The sequence below is a fragment of the Prionailurus viverrinus genome, chromosome X (assembly GCF_022837055.1).
Source record: "Prionailurus viverrinus isolate Anna chromosome X, UM_Priviv_1.0, whole genome shotgun sequence".
NCBI classification, from domain to species: domain Eukaryota; kingdom Metazoa; phylum Chordata; class Mammalia; order Carnivora; family Felidae; genus Prionailurus; species Prionailurus viverrinus.
The window spans coordinates 87,839,878-87,855,681 of NC_062579.1; the positions used below are offsets into that span (position 1 = coordinate 87,839,878).

At 42.2% G+C, this 15,804-nt stretch overlaps 1 protein-coding gene and 1 non-coding gene across 2 annotated transcripts in view; both read left to right on the top strand.

Moving 5' to 3' along the window:
* The window catches only part of PLS3 (plastin 3), a 93,421-nt gene that overhangs the window by 22,334 nt on the left and 55,283 nt on the right, over nucleotides 1–15,804 (top strand). The gene's annotated exons all lie outside the window — the stretch shown is intronic.
* On the top strand, nucleotides 9,490–9,574 carry TRNAQ-UUG (transfer RNA glutamine (anticodon UUG)). Its single transcript has one exon. It is a non-coding gene; the product is annotated as a tRNA-Gln (tRNA).

The following is a 15,804-nucleotide window of genomic DNA, read 5'->3' on the forward strand; positions in this document are numbered from 1 at the left end:
GTGGCGGAATTATAATGAGACTTTTTAGCTGTACCAGGTAACAGGTTGCCAAATAAAATATTGAGCGAGCAACACTGGTCAGTTACAATTCAGTCTCTAAAAATGTGAGCCAGCTAAGTAGAATGTTTATGGATCCAACTTCATTCTCAAGGAAATAAAAACCGGGGCATCTCAGCAAAAATATAATTAATAACATTTATGGGGCATCTCCCATATGTTTGAAGAGTAAGGCCCTGTAACACTTTATGACGCCCCAGTATTTTTGTGGCCAATCGTAGGGATAACCCTACATTGTGCTCAGGATTCTGTGTTGGGCTAAATTTAACAAATGACCATTATGCGTGGAAAATAGCAGCCATTGTTATTGAATTAAACTCTCTCTGGAGATCAAAAAAATCTTTTCATGAAGCTAATAAAAATTAATGGCAACATAACCAAAGAAATTAACATAATCATAAAAGAATGGATTGGAGCTGAAAACCTAGTGCAATTGTGGAATTATACCTAGTAAAGGAACCCTAAGCTGTGTAAAGCTGGGGACTGTTTGTCTAAAGAATTCCAAACGTATACATGCACAAAAAATGGATTTTTCAGCTAGACCTTTAAGCCAGCTGTTCATGACAAACTCCCAGTGAAATGGAATTAATTTGTGTTGTGTTCTGAAAACGTATATATGTGCTTGCAAGAATTACAGGGAAGAATTAGGCTCCTATGGAGTACTTGGTGATTCTTAAAGTGAATATTAGCAATCTTAGAGACGTTTTATTAGACAACGAGGCAACAATGTTTCTCTGGGAACATGTCTCCACAATAATAGAGGAAGTCAGAACGTATTTCATATGCAAATATATCTGAACCTCTTCATGATTGCATTTAACACTTTGAGGTGATGGCGACATCTGGTAACAAGTAGAAACCAGCGTCTTATAAACTATGGTTTCATGTTACCACTTCATCTGAATTAGTCATTTAAAGGGGTTTTCTATGTCTTCTAAGAACTGACAAGGTTAATCTTGGACTAGGGCAGGCAGGCAGGCAGGAAATGCAAAAGCCGCTCTTTCTTTTGAAGGTTTCAGTATTCCTTGTGAGGTCCAAAAGTGCTCGTTTTAAAGTTTAGAAAACTAAAGCAGTGGTGTCTTGACAGCTAAGTGAGATTTCTCTTTCTTTGTGTGGTAAGTTTGAGGGAAAACTCGATAGAATTCAGAGTTCTTTATACTTTCCACTCTCCTTCTTTTCTCTGAAGTGCCTTCATTTTCTCAAAGTGGAGAATTTTAATTTTTTTTTTCAACGTGTATTTATTTTTGGGACAGAGAGAGAGCATGAACGGGGGAGGGGCAGAGAGAGAGGGAGACACAGAATCGGAAACAGGCTCCAGGCTCTGAGCCATCAGCCCAGAGCCTGACGCGGGGCTCGAACTCACGGACCGCGAGATCGTGACCCGGCTGAAGTCGGACGCTTAACCGACTGCGCCACCCAGGCGCCCCTCAAAGTGGAGAATTTTAAAAATCCTTTCCTACATATTTCATTCAGATACGATCATGGATTCGGCGCCACTGGAAAGACGTAACCTATCATTTGTTTTCCAAATTAGCTCTCAGGAATCATCTTGTTTTGTAGAGTTACCCAATGTGACAAGAGTAGATGCCTTTTACGTTTGTATTTGTTTGGTTTGCATTAAAAGAGCTATGTTTGCTCTTCGTTATGTAATAAACCACGATAGCAGGTGACTTTCATTCCTTTGATACAGTGTCATTAGCATATATTCATTTAAGAGATACTTACTGAGTCCCTACTGTGTGCCAGGCAGTGTTCTAGATGCTTGAGATACATTGGCAAACAAAGCAGACAAATCACTGCCTTCATGGAGCTTAATAAATATTAAATATTAAAGCAGTAGAGCGATCTTAAATTATTTAATGCCCTCAACTTTTAAAGACTTCCAGGGCATGAGTTTCGAGAACAGTGTTCTACATTTTATCTGAAGTTTGAATAGGGAAAAATTGACAATTTGTTTGGAATATATGGCAATAAACTGGAAACTGATAAGTAAATATTTGACTTTTGGGCTGTCACTTTCACTTTTCATTAACGAGTGTTCTCATTAGACCCCTTGGGTGACCGAGGAAGGGTACTAGTTTAGCATGGGGATTTATTCTTTAGGATGGGCTTCGTTTGTGTGCAGGGAGGTGCTGAAAAGACTCACTAGCCCTAGAAATTAATGCTAACATATGGCATTTGTAAATGTTGCCTTCGGTCCTCTGAAGAATTCTAGCGTACTTCGTGTTCCCCATGGAAAATGAATGTATTGCTCAGTTATTTTTGCAAGAGCTGACTCAAAGGAGATGACATGATGGTTCCTGTCCTGCAGTGAAATAAGATGATGGCTTGGGGTGGAAAACTGACGAGGTCATGCCCATATTTGCTCACATCCCTTGTTCGTTTCCTTTTATAGAGGAACACCAACGAGACTTTCGTTTCCTAGTTTTTACGTTTCCTCTTCGCATTTTCTTTTCATGCCGGTTTTCCTCTCCCTTTTCTGAAAATTGCATTGATGATTTGGAATTCCATCGGCTCCCATTGTGCTTTGCAGTAGTGTGGGTACCACTTATGGTGGCCATGGCAGAGGCAGGATACCCATTTTAGGCAGTCCTTTACATATATGGGCACAGACGCTCTGACTGAGGGGTGTGGAAGGCATGTTTCATAACTTTTATATTTCCTGATGCCATCTAATACACTGCCTTTTACACTGTTTGTCTAAGTGAGTGAATACGAGCCAGGAATTTTGTTTTTGCTTGCCAGTATACTGAATACTTTCTTATAAGCACGCGGAATTTTTTAAAACTTATTTTCATGGAAATTTTCAAACATACAAAGTAAAAATAACATCATGAACTGCCCCCTCCCCCCGCTTCAACAATTATCAATATTTACCGTTCTTATTTCATCTTTTCTCTCCCCTTCCTTTATATTTGTTGTTGGGGCTTGCTCTAAAATACCCCATATGTTACCCATGAATACTACAGCGCACCTGATTTTTAATGTTTCTTTTTCTTTTTCTTTTTCTTTTATTAAGTAACCTCCAGGCCTAATGTGGGGCTTGAACTCATGACCCCAAGGTCAAGAGTCACATGGTCCACCGACCTAGCCAGCCAGGCACCCCTAGTTTTTAATATTTTAAAATAGTAATAATTTCTGCATTTCACACAGACTTTAGCTTTCAAACCCTTTCTGTTTTAGTTGATGTCAGAGCAACGCTTCCTGTTTATCAGAAGGAAAATGATTTGCCACCTAGGAGCTGGGTATTTTGAAACAACTTTGTAAGAAATATGTCGCCATTCTTCATCTTTTAAAAAAATGTATTGGAAGTTTCTAAACTATACCGTCGTGATAAATTCACGTCTTACGGGCATTAACCTGATTCTGCAAAATGGGCTATGTCATGGTCCCCTCAGAATTGATACTAATGCATTAATTTTTCTTTTCATAATTCAACAGCCACAGAACTCCCATTAAAACCTAGAAGTGCACTTTTGGCCATTATATTTTCAGTTTTGAAATTTCTTGTCAAGCCCTACACACCGTACGTGTTTTGCCTCTCTAAAATTTGATGACTCCGCGATACATGTTGCTAAATAAAGCACCAGTTCTCAAAAAAAGTGTTGGCATACAGGCCCTTGGGGATCAAAATTACTTGCATACCGACACTAAGATGTTACCTGCTTCTTCATCCGTGTTAACATTTGCAAGGACGGTGGGAAAGCAAGGGCGGTAAAACTAACCACGCTTTAGCGTTTCATTTATGAATGTCCTCAAGGAAGCAAGAAAAATCAATTTTATTAAATCTGAACTCTTGGGCATGCATCTTTTTTTTTTTTTTTTTTTTTAAGTAAGCTGCATGCCCATCATGGAGCCCGACATGGGGCTTGAACTCACGACCCTGAGATCAAGGCCTGAGCTGAGATCTAGAGTCGGTCGCTTAACCGACTGAGCCACCCAGGCACCCCTGGGCATACATCTTTCACTATAGTGAAAGCTTTCTCACCGGGAGTGGACGTACACCGGCTGCCTTGAGGAAAAGTACCTGTGCGATTGTTAGAGTTGCGAGCTAAATTAGCCGCATTTTTTTTTAAAAAATAGAAAACTTTTTACTTGAAAGATTGAATGGCACATTAACTGATTATGCGGACCTGAGTATCTGGCAGATACTTTATCAAAAAGGAACCAAGTGAAGGGCGCCCGGCTGGCTCAATCGGAAGAGACTGGTCACTCTTGATCTCGGGGTCGTGATTTTGAGCCCCACGTCGGGCACAGCAATTACTTAAAAACTTTCAAAAATGAACCAGGTGTGCCTGTTACTGCGAGGAAAACAACTGAGCGTATTTGTTGCCAATGGTAAAATGAGAGCTTTCAAGCAAAAATTCAAATTTTCAAAAACTTGCATCAGGTGTCAATACTTAGATTTTTCTGAGCTCGGTGGTATTTTTATTTTTTATTTATTTATTTTTTGGGGTTTTTTTTTAAATTTAACTTTCTTTCGTATTTTTTAAAATTTACATCCTGGGGCGCCTGGGTGGTGCAGTCGGTTAAGCGTCTGACTTCAGCCAGGTCACGATCTCGCGGTCCGTGAGTTCGGGCTCTGGGCTGATGGCTCGGAGCCTGGAGCCTGTTTCCGATTCTGTGTCTCCCTCTCTCTCTGCCCCTCTCCCGTTCATGCTCTGTCTCTCTCTGTCCCAAAAATAAATAAACGTTGAAAAAAAAATTTAAAAAAAAATAAATAAAATTTACATCCAAATTAGTTCGTATATAGTGAAGCGATGATTTCAGTAGATTCCTTAGTGCCCCTTCCCCATTTAGCCCATCCCCCCTCCCACACCCCCTCCAGCAACCCTCAGTCTGTTCTCCATATTTAGGAGTCTCTTCTGCTTTGTCCCCCTCCGTGTTTTTATATGATTTTTGTTTCCCTTCCCTTATGTTCATCTGTTTTGTCTCTTAAAGTCCTCATGTGAGTGAAGCCATGGTGGTGGTATTTTTAATGAAAGTGGTTGATGGGGTGTTGTAAAATGAAGTGAGACAACATTTGGAAGAGGTGCATTAGTCACACGATATTGTTCCAAATGACCGGTGCATGATGTTACAAAATCAAGCATGGGTAAAAGGTCCATTTAATGTGCAAGGTAGACCAATGGATTTTAATGTAACGGAGTATGAAAAATTCATAGGTTTGGTATCAGATTCCGCACTGCAGGTAACATTTACAAAACTCCCACTTCTCAAGTTTTGCCGTAGCATTATCAGGAAGAATATCCATAATTATCTGAAAGGGCTCCTAAAACACTTCTTTCAACAATGTATCTATATGAGGCCGTATTTTCTTCCTTACACTTGAACCTAAAACAACATTGAAGGCAGAAGCATACATGGAAATCCAGCTGTTTTTGTATTTAGTCAAATGATAAAGCAGTTTGCAAAAATGTAAACAATACACTCTTCACTCATTTTGGGGAGAATATAGTGATTTGCATTAAAAATGCTATTCGTGTTAACACATAATAGTTTATTGTTATTTTTAAATAAATATCTTAAGATTTCCCAGTTGTAGTTTTTTTTTTTTTGTAATGTTTATTTATTTTTGAGAGAGAGACACAGAGAGAGAGAGAGAGAGAGAGAGAGTGCGAGTGGGGGAAGCACAGAGAGAGGGGGAGACAGAATCCGAAGCAGGCTCCAGACTGAGCTGTCAGCACAGAGCCCGATGCAGGGGCTCGAACTCACAGACCGCGAGATCATGATCTGAGCCGAAGTCAGATGCTTAACCGACTGAGCCACTCAAGCACCCCCCAGTTGTAGTTTCTAATATGATAAATGCATTGATAGATCAAACCTACATTATGAAAGACCTCTTTGGGGTCTTCAGGTCCTGAGGCCAAAAATTCAGGAAACTCTGAGTTGAGTTTTTGTTGTTTCCAGTCTTTTCCTTTCTCCTCTCCCATTTCCTTCTTTTTTTTTTTTTTTTTTTTTTTTTTTTTTTTTTTTTTTGAGTGAGAGACCCTCAGGATAGAAAAGTGTGAGACGTCTGAGTTGTTCCTTTATATGGTTTTATTAGCTATGAACAGAACACAGATGGCTTCTTTTCCAGTGTTACTGAGATGTAATTGACATTAACATAGCATTAGTTTCAGGCGTACCGCATAATGATTGCATATTTATATACATTGTGAAATGACGACCACAAAAAGGCTGGTTAACCTCCAGCTCCTCACACAGGTAGGCATTTTCTTAGGATGAGACGTTCCGGGTTTACTCTCTTAGCAAACTTCAAATAGACAATTCGGTATTGTTAACTGTAGTCCCAACAGATGTCTTTTCAGTCGGCTCCTCGCCCTGTCTGTAGTTCTGCTGACTAGTTTTGGAGGACTCCTACTTATATCTACCTTCTGTTTATTTCCATTTTTTTGTTTCAGTGCATTAGGGCAAAGTGTATAATTTAACGTGTAACAAGACACCGCACTTTAAAACCTTGATTACTTTCTTACACGAATGCAGAGCTAATAAATACTACTGAGGAGACATCCCTTGGACTACTGGAATAATTAAGATATATTTGTGGCTTATTTCCCCCTCAGGTATGAAAAGAATGATAACACAAGCCAGACACACTTGGTTGTTAAAACGGACACATCCGTGCCGCGGGAAGGTTGCGTGTCTAATACTCCTCCCAGTATAAATTGCCTATACTTTGCAATATAGTCCAAAATACGGTAGCAGTTCCCAGCATGTTAATTGACGTAAGGTCCCTTGGCTTCAATCCTTCACTCACTGTGGGTGTTCTTATTTGTTTGTTTGCTTTGTAAGTCATGAAGATGGGTAAAATCCAATTTCATTAGAGGACAATAGGTCAGTGTTCCTGAGGTGCGTCACCGAGCACAGTGGGAGAGGCCTCCAGCGTGTATGTCACACATGGAAAGAATATACCTGGTACTGGGCGGGGTGGAAAGCATGACGTTTGAATGAAAGTTACCCTGATACGTCTGTGAAAGGCTCAGGCAACTTTGGGTGTGCCTCCTTCCTTCCTTTCCGCCCTTCGGGGTGTGTGTGTGTGCTCAGAGGTGCATGTGTGTGTGAACTTTTAACTTTATGGATTTGTTTGTACCATCTGAGAGAAAGAGAGAGAGAGAGAGAGCTTTACACGTGCAGATAAAACAGGTTGGTTTTCATTGGCTTTCCTCAGCACTCATCGTGGTGAATTTGGAATGCAGTGTAAAAGTGGTTTTCATTCCGTGGCCTGCTTAGAAACACGTGAAGCGTCTTACACAACCCTTGCCACCGTCTTCTGTTCCCAAACCAGCTTTTGTTGCCCACCGTAAAATCCGAGATTCTGTTCGCAAACAGTCTCAGACGTGCACACGCACAAACGCACTCCGCCTCCCCACCCCGCCCCTGCACACCCACACATACCCGATGATGAGACATTTAGGTTACCAAATGGGCCACAGACTAAAACTGGCTGAACTACTGATGTGATAGGACAGTCTTTAAGAAAATGTCCTTGTACTGAGGCGCCTGGGTGGTTCAGGCAGTTAAGCGTCCGACTTTGGCTCAGGTCATGGTCTTGTGGTTTGTGAACTCAAAGCCCCGCATCAAGCCTGCCTGGGATTCTCTCTCTCTCTCTCTCTCTCTCTCTCTCTCTCTGTCCCTTCTCTACTTGTGTTCTCTCTCTCAAAATAAATAAATAAGCTTAAAAGAAAAAAAGCCATAGCGTTCAGAAAGCTAGAAAGCATTTGCATTCAATCCAGACGGCCACGGAAGGGAAAGTCCAGGAAGCTGATTCCAGGTAGCGTTATTATTGAAGAGGTTAACAGTGCTTGAGAGAGACCCATCTGAGTGGTCTGAAGGGACAGGTATGGCACAGCAAAGGTAACACTGGGAAAACCCAACATTTCTGATCCAGCACTGATACAGTCCTCTTACCTTAGGCAGTTGTCTGCGCCCCCGTTTTCTGTCGGTAAAACGCGTGATAAGGCATGCGTGTGCCTCCTTCCTTCCAGTCAGCTCGAAGTGTTGGCGAGTTGCTTTTACAAATGGAGAAATTGAGACTCCAGAAAGTGGAACAGGCTTCACCTAGTGAGTCAGCAACGGAGACGGATGGAAACACACAGCCTCTGGTTCCTTCTGTTCTGCATTTGTTGCCTTTTGATACTTCACGCAGTTTTTGTGACTGATGGAAGAAAGCGCTTCCGTGAAGGAGGCAAATCGTAATCGACTGGTGGCTCGTGGCGGTTCCCGATGAGGACAGGAGAGCACTCTGCCTCGTAGCGTGGACCATCCTGAACCTTGTCACGAGTGAGCGCAGGTTCAAGCTGCCTCCTTGTTTTCGAGAATTCAGGATGTCAGAAAATGCTTCGGGTTGCTTTACATTATTTCAAAAGGACTGGAGTATCTGTTACGTCCCTTTGATTCCTATTAGGTAGATAGGGCAGATGGTATTCTCTGGCTGTTGCATCTCATCGCATCTTTAGAGTAACCCTGTGAAGTATGTGGAATTAGCTCCATTGATACAGGTATGACCCTAGGGCTCAGAGAAGCTAAGGAATTGTTCAAGGTCACACGGAATTCAAGGCTGGCTCGCTCCTGAGACCCTGATGCTTGCACCGTGCTCCATTTCCTTCCAAACGATCCACTTGCCCCGTGTCAGTATTAGAAGTGGTCTCTTGAGCACAGTACCCCTATTGATTTTCTGTTCTCTCCCCTAATGGGCATCCTCAGATACCTGGTGGCTTAATTCAGCAGTTTACTGATTAGATACCGCTTGATTGGCTCCAAAGCAAATTTCAGTAACAAGAATAGCAGGTGTCACATAACCTAACGCCTACCATGCGCCAGGACGTGATCTAAATTTTGAACGTGTCTTAAGGGATTCTTAGGGGAAGTTGTTACTATGACCATCCCTGGAGGGGAAAATAGAGGCACAGTAGCTTAAGCAACTTGCCCCGGGACTCACATAGCCCTTAACTGCTGGGTGACACTGCCTCTGAATACAAAATTATTCCGTTCAGCCGAGTATTGGCTTTAGTTCCTTTGTGCTATGCTGGTAGAAGATATAATCCCTATACTTAATAGCTTACATTTTCGAAAGAAAACAAGACACAGATACTTGCAATCAATGCCTACAATGCCTATCATAAGGAGCATAAATGTTGTATGAAGGCATGATTAGGTATAGATTGAAACGAACAATGGAGAACATAAGTGGTCTGAGACCGTTCATTTGCCTTTCTGAGTATTGTACTTTCCTATGGACGAGTGACTGGGGCACTGGGGAAAAGCTGGTTCCATGTGGTTCTAAAATAAGCAGGTTACTTGGCTAATGTTCCAGCTCTAAATAGGTATGTGGGTTGTAGCTATTTGACCTGAACCAACTTTTAAATTCCCCTGTGCTCTTGCAAGATTTGAGTGAAGCTGGAATTTTAAAAATTAACCTTTCACTGGGGCGCCTGGGTGGCTCAATCGGTTGAGCATCCGACTTTGGCTCGGGTCGTGATCTCACGGTTCGTGAGTTCGAGCCCCACGTCGGGCTCTGTGCTGCCAGCTCAGAGCCCACTTTGGATCCTCTGCCCCTCCCCTACTTACACTGTCTCAAAACTCAATAAAACATTTTTTGAAAAATTACCTTTTTGCCTAATGTCGTAAAGTTAGAGTTTACTAATAACTTGGCAAAACACCAGGAGGCTGTCAGGAAGGGGATTCGTAAGTATTGTATCACTCTTTTGTCAGGGTGTTCTCCTTTTCTAGCAGGAAGTGTTATGACTTGCTCTCTAAAGTTGCAATTGTAAGAAGAATGTTGGGTTTCCAGATTGGCGTTTCTGGGCGTGGGAGGTTCCTTCTATTAGTGCTGCCAGAGAGAAAGAAACAGGTTTGCTCTCGTCGTCGTGGAAGGGTAACTATTTTCCTATTATTTTGTTAGGCTCTAACTTTTAGATGACTGGATATTGAAGCAGAAATTTCCTTTTAAAACGTTCGAAATTCTTCCTCTGTGTTCGGGTAGTTCAACATTGGGAGATGCATTTGAAACCTTACTTATTCAAGTAGAATCAACTCGAAGAGAAACATGTTTGAAGTTGGAGAGTCTCCAAATGTCTCTTTATATTCTGTCTTTTCTTCATTTGGGGCATAGTCTAGGGACGTTGTGCTTTTTTAAAAATTGGTCTTGAAATCTTCATTATGTACCCGTATCTGTCAAGTTAGAGGCCCAAAGGCTTAAATGACAGAAACTATTACTTTGTATCTTGTGTGTGTGTGAGGGGGATGGAATTTCAAATGTCTTTGATGCCCTTGATCCATACATGGTGTTTCAGAATTCTGTGAAGGAGATGAGGTAGCTGTCATGATTAGACCAGTATTCTACTCTTATAAAATGACTTACGACAAACGTTGTGAGAGTATTTGCTTATACTTTACAAGGTACCTGAAAATCAGTGGTGGTGGAATATTGGTGCTGTTACTGTATCGTGGTAGTAATAGTGATTTCGGTGCCCACGTATTCGTCACGGATTTCCATCAGGTGGGGATCGTGTAAGTTTTATTTCTCCTTATTTCAACAAGGCTAAACCTCTGACTCCGATACCCGTCTGAAGTAAAAAGTGTTTTCTCGGTTAACAAGTACTATATCTGAGAACGTATAAGCAGGGTATGTAACAATGCAGGAGACACGTCCAGTGACAAATAGGTAGGCTTTCAGTTTAGCTCAAAGTCAAAGCTAAAATTGTATCGCTAGTGATTTTTGAGTTGTAACATCATAATATTTTGCCTTGAATTGAAGCATGTTAATTAACTAGTCTGATCTTGTGATGTGTGTGTACGTGTGTATATGTGTGTGTATACATATATATATTGCCTCCATATGTGTGTGTATATGTGTGTGTGTATACACACACACACACACACACACACACACACACACCCCTGAAGGTTGCCCTTGGCTTCAGTGTTAATTTTCACAGGAAAGGACAATGGGAATACCCCTCAGAGGTCAATTAATTTCATCAGCAGCAGAGACATTTTGTCATGAATTATTCAGATATTTTGGGAGTGTTGATGTTTACTTAGGAAATATGGACGGGCTTAGACCTTTGAAAAGGAGCGAAGGCAGTTTCAATCCAAGGAGTTAATACAACCTTAGCTTTGTAAAGATGGGAGAAGGAGAGGGGTCACTGTGATGTTTTATCTTTGGCTTTGATAGTATTCTCCGTCACAGGGAAAGGGGCTTTTCGACTATGATAAGGACATATATTAAATATCTGTGGAACCCTTGCCTGGTAAGAATTTAAAGAATGTCTTCAATCTGACTAAATGGAAGTGAATGTTTCCATTATTGGAAAGGTTACTAACCTATTTTTAAATAGCCATTACTTCAAGATCTTATCCTTTTTTTTTTTTTTTATTAAGTACAAAAAGAAGACAGGCAACGTTTACTTTAAATGGAAGTATTTGATATTCCTCCAGGAAATGACACAGGATTAGCCACCCTTTGGGGTTTAAGTGACTCCTAGATATTGGTACTTGAAAAAAAAGATCAATTCGAATCTAGCCGATGGTAGATTCTAGAATAGAATAGAGGTGTTTCCAGAAAATGAACTCGTTTCTTAAGAGAGCTCTGTAGGGGAAAATCATGAGATGTCTGGAGTGATGGGTTCATGGGTGTTTATTGCACTGTTTCCTCTTTTGTGTATATTGAAAAGTTTTCATAATAAAACATTTGAGCATAGCTTTAGTTTGGGGGCAATTGACATTTATTTCCAAACATTAGTTTTACCTAGAAATTGCAGATCTGTCGAAACATGATTTGCCGCATGATGTGTGTCATTGTAGAGGTGAACTGTGCTGCCTGACTGTCAAAATTGTAGCAAGTACAAACGTGTGTGTTGGGGGGGGAACAAAACTTTCTGTTTGACTTTCAGCTCAATTCAAAGGACAGGCTGCAAACATCTTGAGTAGTTTTGTAGTATCTTGAAGCATTAAATAAGAGGAGATAGTTAAAGCATGCTACTAAGGCAATTGCATGTGAAGAATGTGGGAACATTATTATGTCTTGACTACTTTGTTCACAGCTTTCTCTAACAGACTGCATTTTTTAAAACCACAGGAGACAACTATGTAGGCTATTTAAGTATGTTCACTTTCCCTACTTGCCTCCATCAAAGTTTTTTCAACACACATTTAGTAGGTGCTTATTGTGGGCCAAGATACAAAGTCAGATAAGATACTAACCCTGCTTTCAAGGAGCTCACAGACTAGTGGAAGAAATAGAGAAGGAGATGTTCATACTGAAAGGGGCGAGGCTACGGGAATTGGGGAAGGGGAGTTAGTAGCTAGCAGCTAGAACTCCATGGTGTGCCTCCTTTAAAATTTTTTTTAACGTTTATTTATTATTGAGAGACAGAGAGACACAGAGTGTGAGTAGGGGAGGGGTAGAGAGAGGGGGAAGACACAGAATCTGAAGGAGGCTCCAGGCTCTGAGCGGTCAGCACAGAGCCCAACGTGGGGCTCAAGCTCACGAACCGTGAGATCACGACCTGAGCCGAAGTCAGTCGCCTAACCAACTGAGCCACCCAGGCGCCCCAGTGGTGTGCCTCCTTTAAAACAATGCAAACAGGGGCACCTGGGTGGCTGAGTCCTTTGAGCGTCCGACTTTGGCTCAGGTCATGACCTCGCGGTTCGTGGGTTCGAGCCCCGCGTCGGGCTCTGTGCTGACCGCTCAGAGCCTGAAGCCTAGAGGCTGCTTGGGATTCTGTGTCTCCCTCTCTCTCATCCCTTGCCCCACTCACGCTCTCTCTCTCTCAAAAATAAATAAACACTCATTTAAAAACATTTTTAAAAAGATCAGAGTTAGCCTTGAGTCACTGATGAGCTTTCTACAGGCCATTTCTCAATTGACTTGGAATTTGAAACCTATTTTGTCATGGAGGCAGTAGTTAAGGTTTTTCAGGTCACTTCACAAATGCCCCTGAAATGATATGCTGTGTTACCTGAAGTAATATAATTATTTTTTAGGTTTACTTATTTATTTTGAGAGGGAGGGAGAGAGAGAGAGAGAGAGAGAGAGAGAGAGAGAGAGCACAAGCGGGGGAGGAGTCAAGAGAGAGAGGGAGAGACAGAGAATCCCAAGCAGGCTCCGCGCTGGCTGCACAGAGCCCAGCGCGGGGCTTGAACCCACAAACCGGGAGATCGTGACCTGAGCTGAAACCAGATGCTCAACCAACTGAACCACCCAGGCGCCACAGAAGCAATATATTTTTGCGTTCATACTGTTTTAATCCAAGTGCATTATAGTTCCGTCAGCCAGATTCTTTATTCTCTGTAGTCCTCAGTACTGGATAACCTAACAGAATACACAACAGTGCCTCATGGGAAAGTGCTGTCAGTTTCATTTGGGGTCACCTAGCCATGTCCTCTGTTAAGTTTTCCCGATTTGTGGCTGCAATGTCAAGTAGAATTAGCAGAAGATCTAGGCTTGAAAAACAGCTTCACTAAATAAAGTATGCGGTACAAATGCATCGGCATCAGAAGCCGTTTGTAATAATGCTGAAGTGCTGGAGTAGTCGACAGCAAAATCCATCACCACTTCTTCGTGCTTGAACCTTTCCTGAACTTTCAGATCTAGGAACCTGTGACGTCTGGGGGGCATTTAGAGTTTGGCTCAGTTGTTTTGACCTTCAGAGCAACAAATCCTTAAAGTTTTCTAAAAGTAACTGCGGACAACTTGCTTGCTCCTTGAGAAAAATCAGCTGTTACGTTTAAGAACTAATCGCTAAAACAAAACAAAACAAAACAAGAAAACAGGGGCTCCTGGGTGGCTCAGTTGGTTGGGCTTTTGACTCTTGGTTTTGGCTCAGGTCATGATCTCCCGGTTCGCAGGTTCGAGCCCTGAATCGGGGAGCCAGGCTTGGGATTCTCTCTCTCCTTCTCTCTCTGCCCCTCCCTTGCTCTCTCAAAAATAAATAAACACTAAAAAAAAAAAAACCCACAAAAAACTATGGGTGCCATAGTGATGGCTTACGTATGAAAAGAATCCTTAAAAAGTAAATCACACAGATACTTGAGTGTTTGGTTATGTTTGTCCTAAGTTATTAGCACCCATCCAGTGGGAGTGGTTCTTCACTGTACTTAGCATTTAAGAGGCTGAAATTAAGTAATATTAAATACGGTGAGGCACAAACCTGTCACATAGGGGAAACGAATGTGCCACAAGGCGTGGTAAGCAGTTGTGTCCTGATTTTTCAAAAGTACAGCCTGTTTGGGGTGCCTGGGTGGCTCAGTCGGTCGAGCGTCCGACTGTTGATCTCAGCTCAGGCCCTGATCTCAGGGTCGTGAGTTCGAGCCTTGCGTTGGAGCGTGGAGCCTACTTAAAAGAATTTACAGCCTGTTTTAACATTAATGTTTTGAAGAAAGAACTTTTAGAATTCTATAATATACAGTCTTCTGAACCTGTTACCTGTGTTCTGTATATTTTACACAATCCGTTTTAGTGGTTTCAATACAAGAATTAGTGAATCCCTTATCCTTTAAGTAATGAGAACAAGTTAGTATTGGCTACAGGGGACACTATCTACATTTTCTGATAACTGTGCATACTTCTCAATGCCACGGTCACTTTTGTTAGGAGCTTTTCAATGATCTTCCATACGTTCTAATAGGCATGGGCCTTCTTTCCACAAAGCAGTGTTTTTGCTTTTACAGTAAGGGTACTTAATTACCTCCACTCACACACACGCTTTTTTTTTTTTTCAGTTTATTTCTTTTTGAGAGAGAGAGAGAGCATGAGCGGGGAGAGGCAGACAGAGAGAGGGAGAGAGAGAATCCCAAGCAGGCCCCACACTGTCAGTGCAGAACCCAGTGCAGGGCTCGAACCCACAAACTGAGATCATGACCCGAGCCGAAGTCGGAGGCTTCACCGACTGAGCCACCCAGGTGCCCCCCACACGCTTTAAAGTTTACATTTGCTGCACAGCTTTGTGTCTTGGGCAAAATCCTGTAACTACCCTAGGCTCTTGTTTCTTCCCTAATACAGCTTCCATAGTCATTGGATATTGGGCTTGCTGGGAATTAGCACTACCCTCAAAACATTGAGTCGTGCCTCTGCCCGGGACCCGACAACGGATTATAATGGCGGGAGTATAGAAGGGGAAGGCAGAGTTGGAACTCTGTTCTTGAGATACGGGCAATCTGGAAACGAGTCTAGCAGAGCAAGTAGCCGGGCAAGTTAACAAGCGTGCTGTTAAGAAAAGGACGAATCTCTTTTATTGGGGAAGATTATTCTCGAACCAAGTGTGAGGGGCTGTGTGGAGGAGGCCAGAATGAAATGCTTTGGTTACGAGAGTCTAAATCCTGCATTAGGAGAGAGTGAGGCTTCTGCTGAACCTTGAAGGGCTAGTAGGATTTGGATAGGGAGAGAAGAAAAAATAGAGGAGGGCGTTATACGCGTGAGAGGCGGATACAGAGAGGAGTCCTTAGTGGGAGAGAGGGAAAGAGGAACAGGGCCGGATAGAACGAAAAGTAGTGATGTGAAGTTAACAGGACATGTTCAGGAGGATGGTTGTGATCCAAAAGCTAATTTGGGGAGTGCCTCAATGGCTCAGTCGGTTAAGCGTCCCACTCTTGATTTCAGCTCAGGTCATGATCTCCGGTTTGTGAGGTCGAGCCCTGCATCGGGCTCTGCACTGACAGCCTAGAGCCTGCCTGGGATTCTGTCTCTCTTCCCCCGCCCTTGCTCTCTCACTCTCTCTCTCAAAATAACTAAAAATAAACTTT